Source organism: Spermophilus citellus (assembly GCF_964194105.1).
Source record: "Spermophilus citellus genome assembly, chromosome: 1".
Taxonomy (NCBI): domain Eukaryota; kingdom Metazoa; phylum Chordata; class Mammalia; order Rodentia; family Sciuridae; genus Spermophilus; species Spermophilus citellus.
In genome coordinates this window covers 58,358,128-58,370,386 of record NC_138182.1, presented here as the reverse complement: position 1 = coordinate 58,370,386, position 12,259 = coordinate 58,358,128, and positions in this window count along the sequence as shown.

Here is a 12,259-nt window from a genome sequence, read left to right as displayed (position 1 = left end):
CAATATATTTATGGGCCTGAAAGTATAATCTCCTGGTCAAAATGTCATCATTTTCTGCTTCTGATCTTTCAATTCCATTGAGTAAAGAACAGATAAAACAAGAAAGAGGATTAGGGTTGTGGCTTAGTGACAGAGCACTTGCCTCGAATATGTAAGGCACTGGGTTCAATCCTTAGCACCATATAAAAATAAATAAACCAAATAAAGATATTGTGCCCATGTATAACTGAAAAAAATATTTAGAAAATACAATAAATATTTTGAGTACAATATTATGGAAGAACCATACATATGAAAAATAAGGTATAATTGGAGATTTTATAAGTTATGAAAAAGTTAATTTTAAAAACTGAAAAAAATAAAATAAAACCAGGAATCTGAGATAAAAGGTTCCCTTATCAGTGATTTAATTTTTCCACTTCTCACATGTCAACTTTATGTCAATTTTCATCTCTTTTTTTTCTCCTAAGGCTAAAATATAGCCTCAATAGTTACTAGACAAATAAATGAATAGACAAATGCTAGGGAAGAACCTAGTATCACAAAAAGGGACAATTGAGGATAGATAGAAATCAGACAGCTTAGATATTTTATTAGATTATAAGCATCTGCACCACAAAATTGATAGGTAAAATCTATTTTTAATATGCATTCCAAATTTATTTATTTATTTGTTTGTTTGTTTGTTTGTTTGTTTCTTTGTTTTTGCTTAAAGCCTTTTAAATATCCAACATAGAGCTAGGGTTGTGGCTTAGTGGTAGAGCACTCACTTAGCATGTGCAAGGCCATGAGTTCCATCCTCAGCACCACATCAAAATAAATAAATAAAATAAACTTGTGTCCAACTACAAGTGAAAAATAGATATTTTTAAAAATCCACTCTAGTTAACTTGTTGTTTACATAATATTTAATTCAGAGTTGCACTGTAGCATTTGCACTGTATTCTTTTGATGACTTATAGGTGAGGTCCACTGGCCTGTATTTGAAGAGTCTCATCATGTTCTTCATTGTTTAAAAATACATATGACTCCAGGTGTTGGATTGAATTTTATTTCTTATTTTATCATTGATTTTTAATTTAATTCCATTATGATCTGATAGAATGCAGTATAATATCTCTGCTTTTATATATTTGCTAAGAGTTCTTTTTGGCATATTATATGGTCTATTTTAGAGAAGGATCCACGTGTTGCTGAGAAGAAAGTATATTCTCTCATTGAAGGTTGGAATATTCTATATATGTCAGTTAAGTCTAAGTTATTGATTGTATTATTGAGTTCTATAGTTTCTTTGTTCAGATTTTGTTTGGAAGATCTATCTAGTGATGAAAGGGGTGTGTTGAAGTCACTCAAAATTATTGTATTGTGGTCTATTTGACTCTTGAACTTGAGAAAAGTTTTTTTTTTTTTATGAACATAGCTGCTACTTTGTACAGAGCATATATATTTATAATTGTTAAGTATTGTTGGTGCATGGTTCCCTTGAGCAGTATGTAGTGTCCTTCTTTATCCTTTTTGATTGACTTTAATTTGAAGTCTACTTTATTTGATATGAGGATAGAAACCCTTACTTGTTTCCTCAGTCCATGTGAGTGGTATGATTTTTCCCAACCCTTCACCTTCAGTCTGTGAATGACTTTTTCTATGAGATGAGTCTCTTGAGCTAGTAAATGAATTCAGGAATACAACCAAAGACCTTGTTTCTAATAGAAGAAAAGTAGGCCCTAATCTCCATTATGTGGGATTAGGCCCCAACTTCTTTAATAAGACTTTTGTGGTGCAATAATTAAAATCAAGAATAAATAAATGGGACTCCAACTAAAGTTTTTTCTCAGCAAAACAAACATTCTGGTGAATAGAGAGCCTACATCTTGGGAGCAAATCTTTACCTCTCACACATCAGATAGAGCACTAATATTTAGGGTATATAAAGAACTTAAGCTAAGCACCAAAATAATAATAATAATAACAACAACAACAACAACAATAACAACAACATCATCAACAACAACAATAACAACAACCCAATCAATAAATGGGCCAAGGACGTGAAGAGACACTTCTCAGATGATGTACAATCAATCTACAAATACATGAAAAAATGTTCATTTTCACTAGCAATTAGAGAAATGCAAATCAAAGGCACTCTAAGATTTCATCTCACTCTAGTCAGAATGGCAGCTATTATGCACACAAACAATAATAAGTATTGGCAAGGATGCAGGGGAAAAGGTCCGCTCATACACTGCTTGTGGGTCTGTAAATTAGTACAGCCAATACAGAAAGCAATATGGAGATTTCTTGGAAAATTGAGAATGCAACCACCATTTGGCCAAACTGTTCCCCTCCTGGGTCTATACCCAAAGGACTTAAAACCAGCATACTACAGGGACACAGCCACATCAATGTTTATAGTAGCATAATTCATAATAGCTAAATTGTGGAACCAATCTAGATGCCATTCAATAGATGAATAGATAAAAAAATGTGACATTTATACACAATGGAATATTACTCAGCACTAAAAAATAATAAGATCATGGCATTTTCAGGAAAATGATGGCATTAGAGTATATTATGCTAAGTGAAGTTATCCAATCCCAAAAAAACAAATTCTGAATGTTTTCTTTGATATAAGGAGGCTGATTTATAGTGGGTTATGGAGTGGGAGCATGGGAGGAATAGATGAACTCTAGATAGTAAGAATAGTATTAGTATACTATGTAATACAGCCAAACCTGGAGATTACCCAAATGTCCATGACAAGCTCAATGGAAAATAAATTTTGATATATGAACATAATTTATACAGAAAATAGAAATTTTATACAAGAATATAAATGAAAGAAGCATTATGATTCTATTTGTATAAAGTCCTTAAACAGTGAAAACTAACCTATGGTGTTAGAAGTGGTGAAAATGGTTGCCATGGTGTTTTAGGATTGTAAATATATACATTATGAGCTTTTGAGAGTCCAATATTCTATTACTTCATCTTAGTATTATGGGTGTGTCCAGTTTGTGAAATATTCTTCATTTGGGTATATCATTTAGGCTGGTATTCATTGTTAAAATTCAAAATACTAGTAATTTGCCTGGTTATAATTTTTTAATGTTGTATTTATCATGAAGCTTAATCAATAGTTGCTTTTTTAAATAATTTTTTGGATAATGAGGAGTTTATGAAGAAGAGTGAAATCAGTTCAACATATAGTTACTGAATGCTTACCATATGAGGATATAAACTAAGAGATGTTCAGTTTGTGCTGCATATTGATGCTACTAGTATAATACAATTAGACACAGCCAAAGAAAAAACTGCATCAGACAAAATTAAATATACAATGAAGATTTAACTCCAGGGCATTTATTAAAGTGGAGGAGATAGAATATATCTGAATACATCTTAATGATTGCCCAATAAAGGACCCTCAATTTTAAAAGTGAAAATCACAGGCCATCTCTGTTTACTAATACCTATGTTCAAATAAAAGTAAATTTTCTTATATCTTTGTGAGAAGAAGCATCCTTACATAATGAAACAAATTTCCTGAGGAAGTTAGCATCTTAACTTTTTGTAGAAAGTGGGAAATAGGGGCACCATCTTCACTAATAAGTACATTTAAAAGAAATGTCTGCCAATCCGTGAGAATGTTTTCCTGTGCCTTAAAACTGGAAACCTTTCAAAAAATATTACATATGAAAGGGACAGAGAAGGGGCTGGGGATGTGGCTCAAGCGGTAGCATGCTTGCCTGGCATGCATGCGGCCCGGGTTAGATCCTCAGCAACACATACAAACAAAGATGTTGTGTCCACCGAAAACTATTAAACAAAAATTCTCTCTCTCTCTCTCTCAAAAAAAAAAAAGAAAGAAAGAAAGGGACAGAGAAATAATTTGCAGTAAAATTTTTCAAATTAAATGCTCTAAGAAAAGGGAAATCTGTGGCATTAAACTTAAAAATAAGTTCATCTAAAGTTTAGTCAATCTGAGGAGACCAGGTTATTGGTTATTACATACCACAAAACAACTTAAGAAGGCACTACTTTAGGGGCTAGGATACACTCAGTGATGATTGCCTAGCATTCATGAGGCCTGGGATACTCTTCTTTTGGTATCCCCTAATGTAAATACTATGCTGGAAATTTAATAATATTAAAATCCAGTTTTAAATCCAATATATATTATGTCAAAGGATAAAGGAATAAGAGAAAACATAAGATAAAGATATGTGCTTAAGAAATGCACATATGCAAACATACATATTTATAAGAATAACATGAAAATACTCATCACCCCTAAAATCCTCACTTCAGTAACTGATCATGTGGTGACTGCTCACATTTATACTAACCTTCTTCTGTTCTCCTTTCTGTATCCCCCGTACCTTCAACATACACCTCAGATGGTCATGTTACTGTACTTGGTGAGATAACCCAAAACCTCCAGACTAAAATATGAGACTATTTGTAGTCTTGATAGGGTTAGGTCATTTGGTTTCCCATTAGCCTTAATCACGAAGTCTGGTAATACTAATATGTGTAAGACATCTACAGTATTCCAGATACACTCTTTTTTACCTTCGTTGTAGGGTATGTTAACTTCCCTTTGGTAGTCAAGATCAATCACACAAGAAAACACCATGGTGTCCTGTTGGCTTGTAGACTCAGGCAGGAGGATTCCAAAGTAGCCAAAGGATAGTTCAAATTTCAAGTTCAATGAAACTGTTGTGACTTCTGTTGAAGTCCCTTTTACATTAAATCATCTATTCCAGCATGGCATAAGGTTGAGGGAATGGGAACAAAAACTTTGCTAGAAGGACAGCAGAAGTAATGCTGAGAAGTTCTATCCAATTTCTTCCTTTGATCCCTGGTTAATGGAGAAGCAGTACTATATATTGGATACAGACTCTGAGCATATCAAACTTAACAAAAAATTGAATTCAACTTTTTAAAGTATTGCCAAGTAAATGGCACTATATCTGAGGTCCTGAAAAGGTTTATTTCACTGTTCTCTAAAGTCAGCTATATCAAGATGTTGGAAAACAGTAAAAACAATGAATTCTTTGTGCATGTGCCCACTGTCAATTTCTTTGGGACTTTACATAACAAATTCACAAAGCATTTATGTTTTTTTCATAAATAACCACTTTCTCCTTGATTCCTTAATATCACAGTCCACTGTTCCTCTTTTTATCTTTCATGATAGTCTAGATTTTCTTTCCTATTTCTTCTTTCACTACATAATTCTGAATACAAGACCTCCTCTGCTGTATGCCTGAGAATTTTTGTTCTACTCATGCTTCTATAGAGGCAATATAATTTTTACTCTTTTCTATATCATTTCCATTTTGAAAATTCCAATTTCTGAAGTCAAGTATATTGACTCCATATTCATATTTTCAGTTGCATTTTTGACAAACTCTCTTGATATCTTAGAAACTTGTCCATATTATAATCTTCATTTGAAAATACAAATTTTCCAACATTCGTACAGGTATTTATGTACACACATATACTTTTAGGCATGACAGTTCAATTATTAATGACAATTTATACCAGTTACTAATCCAGAACACTAAATGCATAGTGTTCCTTCCTCCAAGATATTGCTCAAATCTGTATCTTTATCTGAAAAATCAAGGACCTACATATTAACACAAATCTCCCACCTTTCTTGACTACTTTTATTGGAGGTACCAGGAATCAAACATAGAAGTGCTTAACCACTGAGCCACATACCCAGCCCTTTTTATTTTATTTATTTTTTATTTTAATACAGAGTCTTGCTAAGTTTTTTAGAGCTCACTAAATTGCTGAGGTTGGCCTCGAACTTGCAATCCTCCTGCCTCAGCCTCTGAGTCACTGGGATATGAGCATGTGGCACTGCACCTAGCTCTTTAATATATTTTAATTCCCTAATTAGAATATATGGACTTTCACTTGTTACAACTGTTAATTTGTAATTTCTCAATTTAACAATCAGTTATTTAAAAACTGAAATCACATACAGACATACTCATGTTAAAAAATGAAAGAAGAAAAAAGAAAAAAAATATCCTTAACAAATTCTATTTAGGTAATTTAAAAGGGAAGGAAAGAATGCCCAAAAGGCCCCATATAAATGCTGCATATCAATAAACCTCATCTCAGCATACTCCACTTCAAAACTTGTCTTGTATATTAAAAATTTACTTTGCATATTTTTCTTCAGTCTCTCATCCAGCTACTTGAAAATGTGTTGAGTCAATCCCCTGGATCTGATTAAAGTAGTGTCTATCAAAGAACCAGCAAAATTTAATATTTGAAAGATATTACTAACAACAATGTTTGCCAAAAAGGATACAATGAATTATGGTGATATGAGGAACTTCATCACTAAGCTGCAAAACCAATATGTTTTCAAGAATGCCTGGTGTTTTATCTGTAAATAGAGGTGCAAAAATGTTATTCCAATCAAATTATTACTCAAAAAATATTTCCCTAAATTTAAAATTTAAAACCTTCATGGTTTCCAAAAGGGTTAAAAAATGCAGGAATATTTTTTTTAGTGCCCAAACTCATAAAATTAAAGACCAAAAACTGCATGTAGGTACAAATATCTGTAGTTTTTTATGAAGTGGCATGTGGTTGGAAACCATTACAAGTATATTTTGCAATAGTATACATTAAGCAATATTATTCAAATGTTAGCAATTTTTGATGAATGTCATTTAACATAGAATTTTTGTCAATATTTTTCTTCTTCCACAAGTACTAAAGAGGCTTAGATTATTTTAGCACAGATGATTTCACAGAGCTTAAATAAATCAATATTCCACACTTAATTTTCAGAATACAGTTTATAAGATTCAGGGAGCATAGTGAGTGCTCAGTAAAAATTTTCTTAATAAAACACTAATCAACAATGATACCTTCTAGTTTCCTTCAAATATGTGTTGCCAAAATAATACCCACAGTCCATTCATAGTTGATAGATCACTTGTAGTAAATTCTGTGTGCAATATTAATTACAGGACATGATTTATGAGTTACTAGCAATATAAAGTTAACACTGATAAAACAGCAAGATAGTGATTATTGATTTACTAACAGTTTTAAAAGTAATTTTCTGTGCCTATATGTTCACATCATGACATCACAATTTTATTGAGGGGCAGAAACACATCTAGGTGAATGCTGAGGTAAAAATAGCAATAAGTATACATACTCATTATAAGAATTTAGCATAAAACAATACATTGATAATGTGTTTTGAAATAAAGCAATCCCTGCATAGGCAAACTTTAAAGGCATATGAAAGAAACAAAAGAGCCAGGCGTAATTGTGCACATTTGTAATCCCAGCAGTTCTGGAGTCTGAGGCAGGGGAACTGCAAGTTCAAAGCCAGCCTCAGCAAGTTAGCAAGGCCGTAACCAACTTTGCAAGTCCCTGTTTCAAATAAAATATAAAAAAGGGATGGAGATGTTTTTCAGTGGTTAAGTGTCCCTGAAGTCAATGCCTGGAATGGAAAAAAAAAAAGAGAGAGAAATGTGTTTTACTTAGCAAGAAAAATGATATAACTTAGCACACATAAAAATTAAACAAACCATATTAAATTAATGACAACATTGTATTAGAAATACTTTCAAAAGTTCAAGTTGTCATAGATAAACTAAAAACTAATCCAGGATACCTCATGGTGACATAATTTTATTTGTAATTTTATTTATTATTTTAATGACAAAATATTTTATAAAAATATTTTAATAAGAATCCAAATAAATACTCTGCTCTCAAAGCTGCAATAAAATCTAAATTGCATAATACAACTCTCTCTTATACCAATTAAGTTGCAAATCACAGACTACATATTTTCTCTTTATTATTTTTCTTTCTTCCTACTTAATACGACATCACCTATGTATGTTACTAAAATAATATGTCATAATTTTATGGACAGGGAGATATTGCCAATGAGTGTATAATTTGTGATGTTTTCTTTTCAAATTTATTCATTTCCTAAAAATTTACTAACGTCTTTCACATAACATGAAATGATATTTAAATTTTACATAACAAAGCAAAATATTCTATGAAATGATTTGTATAAAACAGACAATTTTTAAAAAGCAGATAATTAATAATGCTACAGTCTATAATAGTGGCAGGAGATTTCTTTTTAGTGCTTTTGCATTCTACATTCCTCGTGTGAACAACTTATAGAAATTTTACTCTGCCATCTGTCTACTTTAATATCCTACATTTTATGTCATCCGCTTTGCCTCAGTGATGATAAATTTTATCTCATAGTTCACTGGGTAAAATTTTCATAAAAATTTATATGATCGCTCATGTCTTGGGCCTGTTTCATGGAGCTTAGAGATGGCTATTGAAATCCATTCAAAGTTCAAAGCAAGATACATATTTAATAACAACTTATAGAATGGAGAAGTAGAATATTCTGTATTTTTCAAAATGATTAATAAATTAAAAGAGCAGTAATAGGAAAGCTTTTAAGACCTACTTTTAAAATGAGATGTTGATGAAATCTGAGTTATAGCACATTAAAAATAGCAAAGAAATTGAAAGAACTAAAGAGGATAGAAGTAAATGTAGGACATGAAATATTCCACTTAAGATGACAGAGAAGGTTATTTTTTTTTACATCAGTGGGACATCTACAGAAGAAGAGTCTTCATTCAAGATGAAATTAAGACAACAATATTAACTTAAATAATCACTTTTTAAATTTTTCATTTAAATACTAATAGTCACAATACAGGAGAAAAAGGCATGAAAAGGATAAAGAATATAAAATAATAACTTATTAGAAGACAAGTAAGACAATGAAAAGAAAAATAAGCTATGTGCATTGTGCAAAGAGTCTTTAAAAGCAATTCAATACAAACTAAAGAGAAGGAGGAGAAGGAAGGAGATGGAGCAGTGGAACTAGAAAAAAATATAACTTGGAAATTCGTATTCTGCAGAAGTGGCAGAATATAAACGTAAAGGAATTTATTAGAGGATAGACAAATGAATAAAATATTTGAGAAAACATACAACATAGAATGAAAAAAGGAAGCCCGATGTTCAAATAGCTGGGGGGAGGCCGTGGTGAGCAAAGGTATGTATAAAAAGGAAATTATAATAGAAATAACAGTACTGCAGAAAATGGACAATTTTACAGCTATAAAGGTTATGAAATCAGTGTGAAGAAAGACAGTACCAATCTTTATATCTCAGATGAATTATCACTTTTGAGACTAGAATGAAAAGCAGTAATAGAAGTTTTATCAAATAAGTAGAATCTGATAGAAAATTCTCTATGCAATGGAAGAATATTGAAAAATCTTCATGATGCAGAGAAAAAATTATTTTGAATATGCACATCATCATTCTGACCAAATATAAAGTAAACAAATGGCCCTTTCTGGAATGTATGAAACTTTCAAACCAGAGTCATGTTTTCTAAGGGAATTTTGAGTATTTCCATCAAAAAAATGGACAAAAATTAGAAAAAAAAGTAGACATTAAAGATTTTCTTCAATGGATCTATTAAATGGGGTGTTATAATCTGAAAAATAGTGTTTAAAAAGCATTCCAAAAGAGAAGCAAAATTCTGTCTTTAACACCTATTTGGGATAAATGGAGCACAATAAGGAGTTGGATGCAGGTGAGGAGATTATGTAGCAAGTTATATTGATATAAAATGAAGACTACTAATACATAGAAACAATTTTACAAATTCATATAATTAAAATATAAAATTGAATCAAATTTCATATAGATATTCTTGAGTCAATTTTCATATATATATGGATGTTATATATATGAAAAATGTTATTAGATTTTTATATGGTATATACTGTCTTACAAAAAGCACAAGGAACATGGTATTTTACACTGCTTTGACAAATATTTGCATAATCAATTAACAAAAATAATTTACGTTTTTTTTTAAACTTTAACCCTTAGGATTCACCTACTAATAGCACATGTAGATACTTATATTTGACTATGATGCAAAATTTATAATTAAATCAGTAGATGACAGGTTTGTGAATATGACCTAAAGTAATATAGGAGGAAAAATATGGGCATTAATGTTCTCCTTTCACATAATTGACAAATATTTTCAAAGTTAATAGACCTCAAAATTGGCTGATAAAAACTTTGTAAGACTGAAATAATTCTAGTAAGAGGAAAAGAAGAAATTTGCTTTCAAATAGTGGGACAGATGGGCACAAATTAAATTAAGGCTAGCATAATAATATTGAATTCTCTTTTTTAACTGGAGATATATACATTATATAAAGTTGATAGACAAATACAATGAAATATAAATATGCAATGTAAAGCTTCTGGTCTCATATTCCTGTGAACTTTTGCCAGATATTGCTGAACTTATTTGTTTCCAGGACATGTGGTATAAGGTGGAGAGATTTTACAATGGGTTGTTTTGTACTTTTTAATATTGCGTTCAATTCTTTGCATATTTAAATTCAAAGAAACTGATTTCTCCAAATTATTAAATAACATAAAGATATACTCTTTGGTTTCACAGTAGGAAAAAAATCTAAACTTGAAAGTTTATCTTAAGAAAATCCTTCAATTGTAGAGTAATACTTTGTTGTTATTGGGATATGATTGGGAAAACCAGCAGAAAAAGACCCATATTAATCTTAAACAAATAGAAAAAAAGAGATAATACAAAAATATGATATGTAATCTAAAGGACACATATTTGTGTCAATATAGTTTTTAAGTCAAATAAGCCACTATTTTTATTTCTACTGTATAAATAACTCATTTTATGTAAGTGGACATTTGACATTTTGGTATTATTAATTTGCAAAGGTTTTGATAACAATTTTTAGTATACCAGTCATTTTTCTTTAGATGATGTCTTTTTAAAATTTTATATATTTATAGTATACTGATAAACTAAATAGTTCCTTAATATGAGAGATTGTTTTACAACAAATGGTCAGGGCAATGATAAAGACAAATAATGGTCAAAAGTATGAAAAAAAAATGGCCAAAGCATGCCAAAAGTAAAAACTGAATATGAATTATACTACAAATTAAAACATGTAGCTATCCATTAATAAGCATGATGTTGGTAAAATTATAACAAAACTATGTTATTTTAAAATAAATAAATGTTTTTAGATTTGATTTAGAGTAGTCTTGTCTATAATTATATTATTTTTTTATTGGTTGTTCAAAACATTACAAAGCTCTTGACATATCATATTTCATACATAAGCTTTGAGTGAGTTATGAACCCCCATTTTTACCCCAAACACAGATTGCAAAATCATATCAGTTACACATCCACATTTTTACATAATGCCATACTAGTAACTGTTGTATTCTGCTACCTTTCCTATCCTATACTATCCCCCCTCCCCTCCCCTCCCATCTTCTCTACCTACCCCATCTACTGTAATTTATTTCTCTCCTTGTTTATTTTCCCATTCCTCTCACAGCCTCTTATATGTAATTTTGTTTAACAATGAGGATCTCCCTCCATTTCCATGCAATTCCCCATTTCTCTCCCTTTCCCTCCCCCTTCATGTCTCTGTTTAATGCTAGTCTTTTCTTCCTGCTCTTCCTCCCTGCTCTATTCTTAGTTGCTCTCATTATATCAAAGAAAACAATCGGTATTTGTTTTTGAGGGATTGGCTAGCTTCACTAAGCATAATCTGCTCTAGTGCCATCCATTTCCCTGCGAATTCCATGATTTTGTCATTTTTTAGTGCTGCGTAATACTCCATGGTGTATAGATGCCACATTTTTTAATCCATTCATCCATTGAAGGGCATCTGGGTTGTTTCCACAGTCTAGATATTGTGAATTATGCTGCTATGAAGATTGATGTGGCAGTATCCCTGTAGTACGCTCTTTTAAGGTCTTCAGGGAATAGTCCAAGAAGGGCAATAGCAGGGTCAAATGGTGGTTCCATTCCCAGCTTTCCCAGGAATCTCCATACTGCTTTCCAAAGTGGCCGAACCAATTTGCAGTCCCACCAGCAATGTACAAGAGTACCCTTTTCCCCACATCCTCTCCAGCATTTGTTGTTGTTTGACTTCATAATGGCTGCCAATCTTACTGGAGTGAGATGGTATCTTAGGGTGGTTATGATTTGCATTTCTCTGACTGCTAGAGATGGTGAGCATTTTTTCATGTACTTGTTGATTGATTGTATGTCCTCCTCTGAGAAGTGTCTGTTCAGGTCCTTGGCCCATTTGTTGATTGGGTTATTTGTTATCTTATT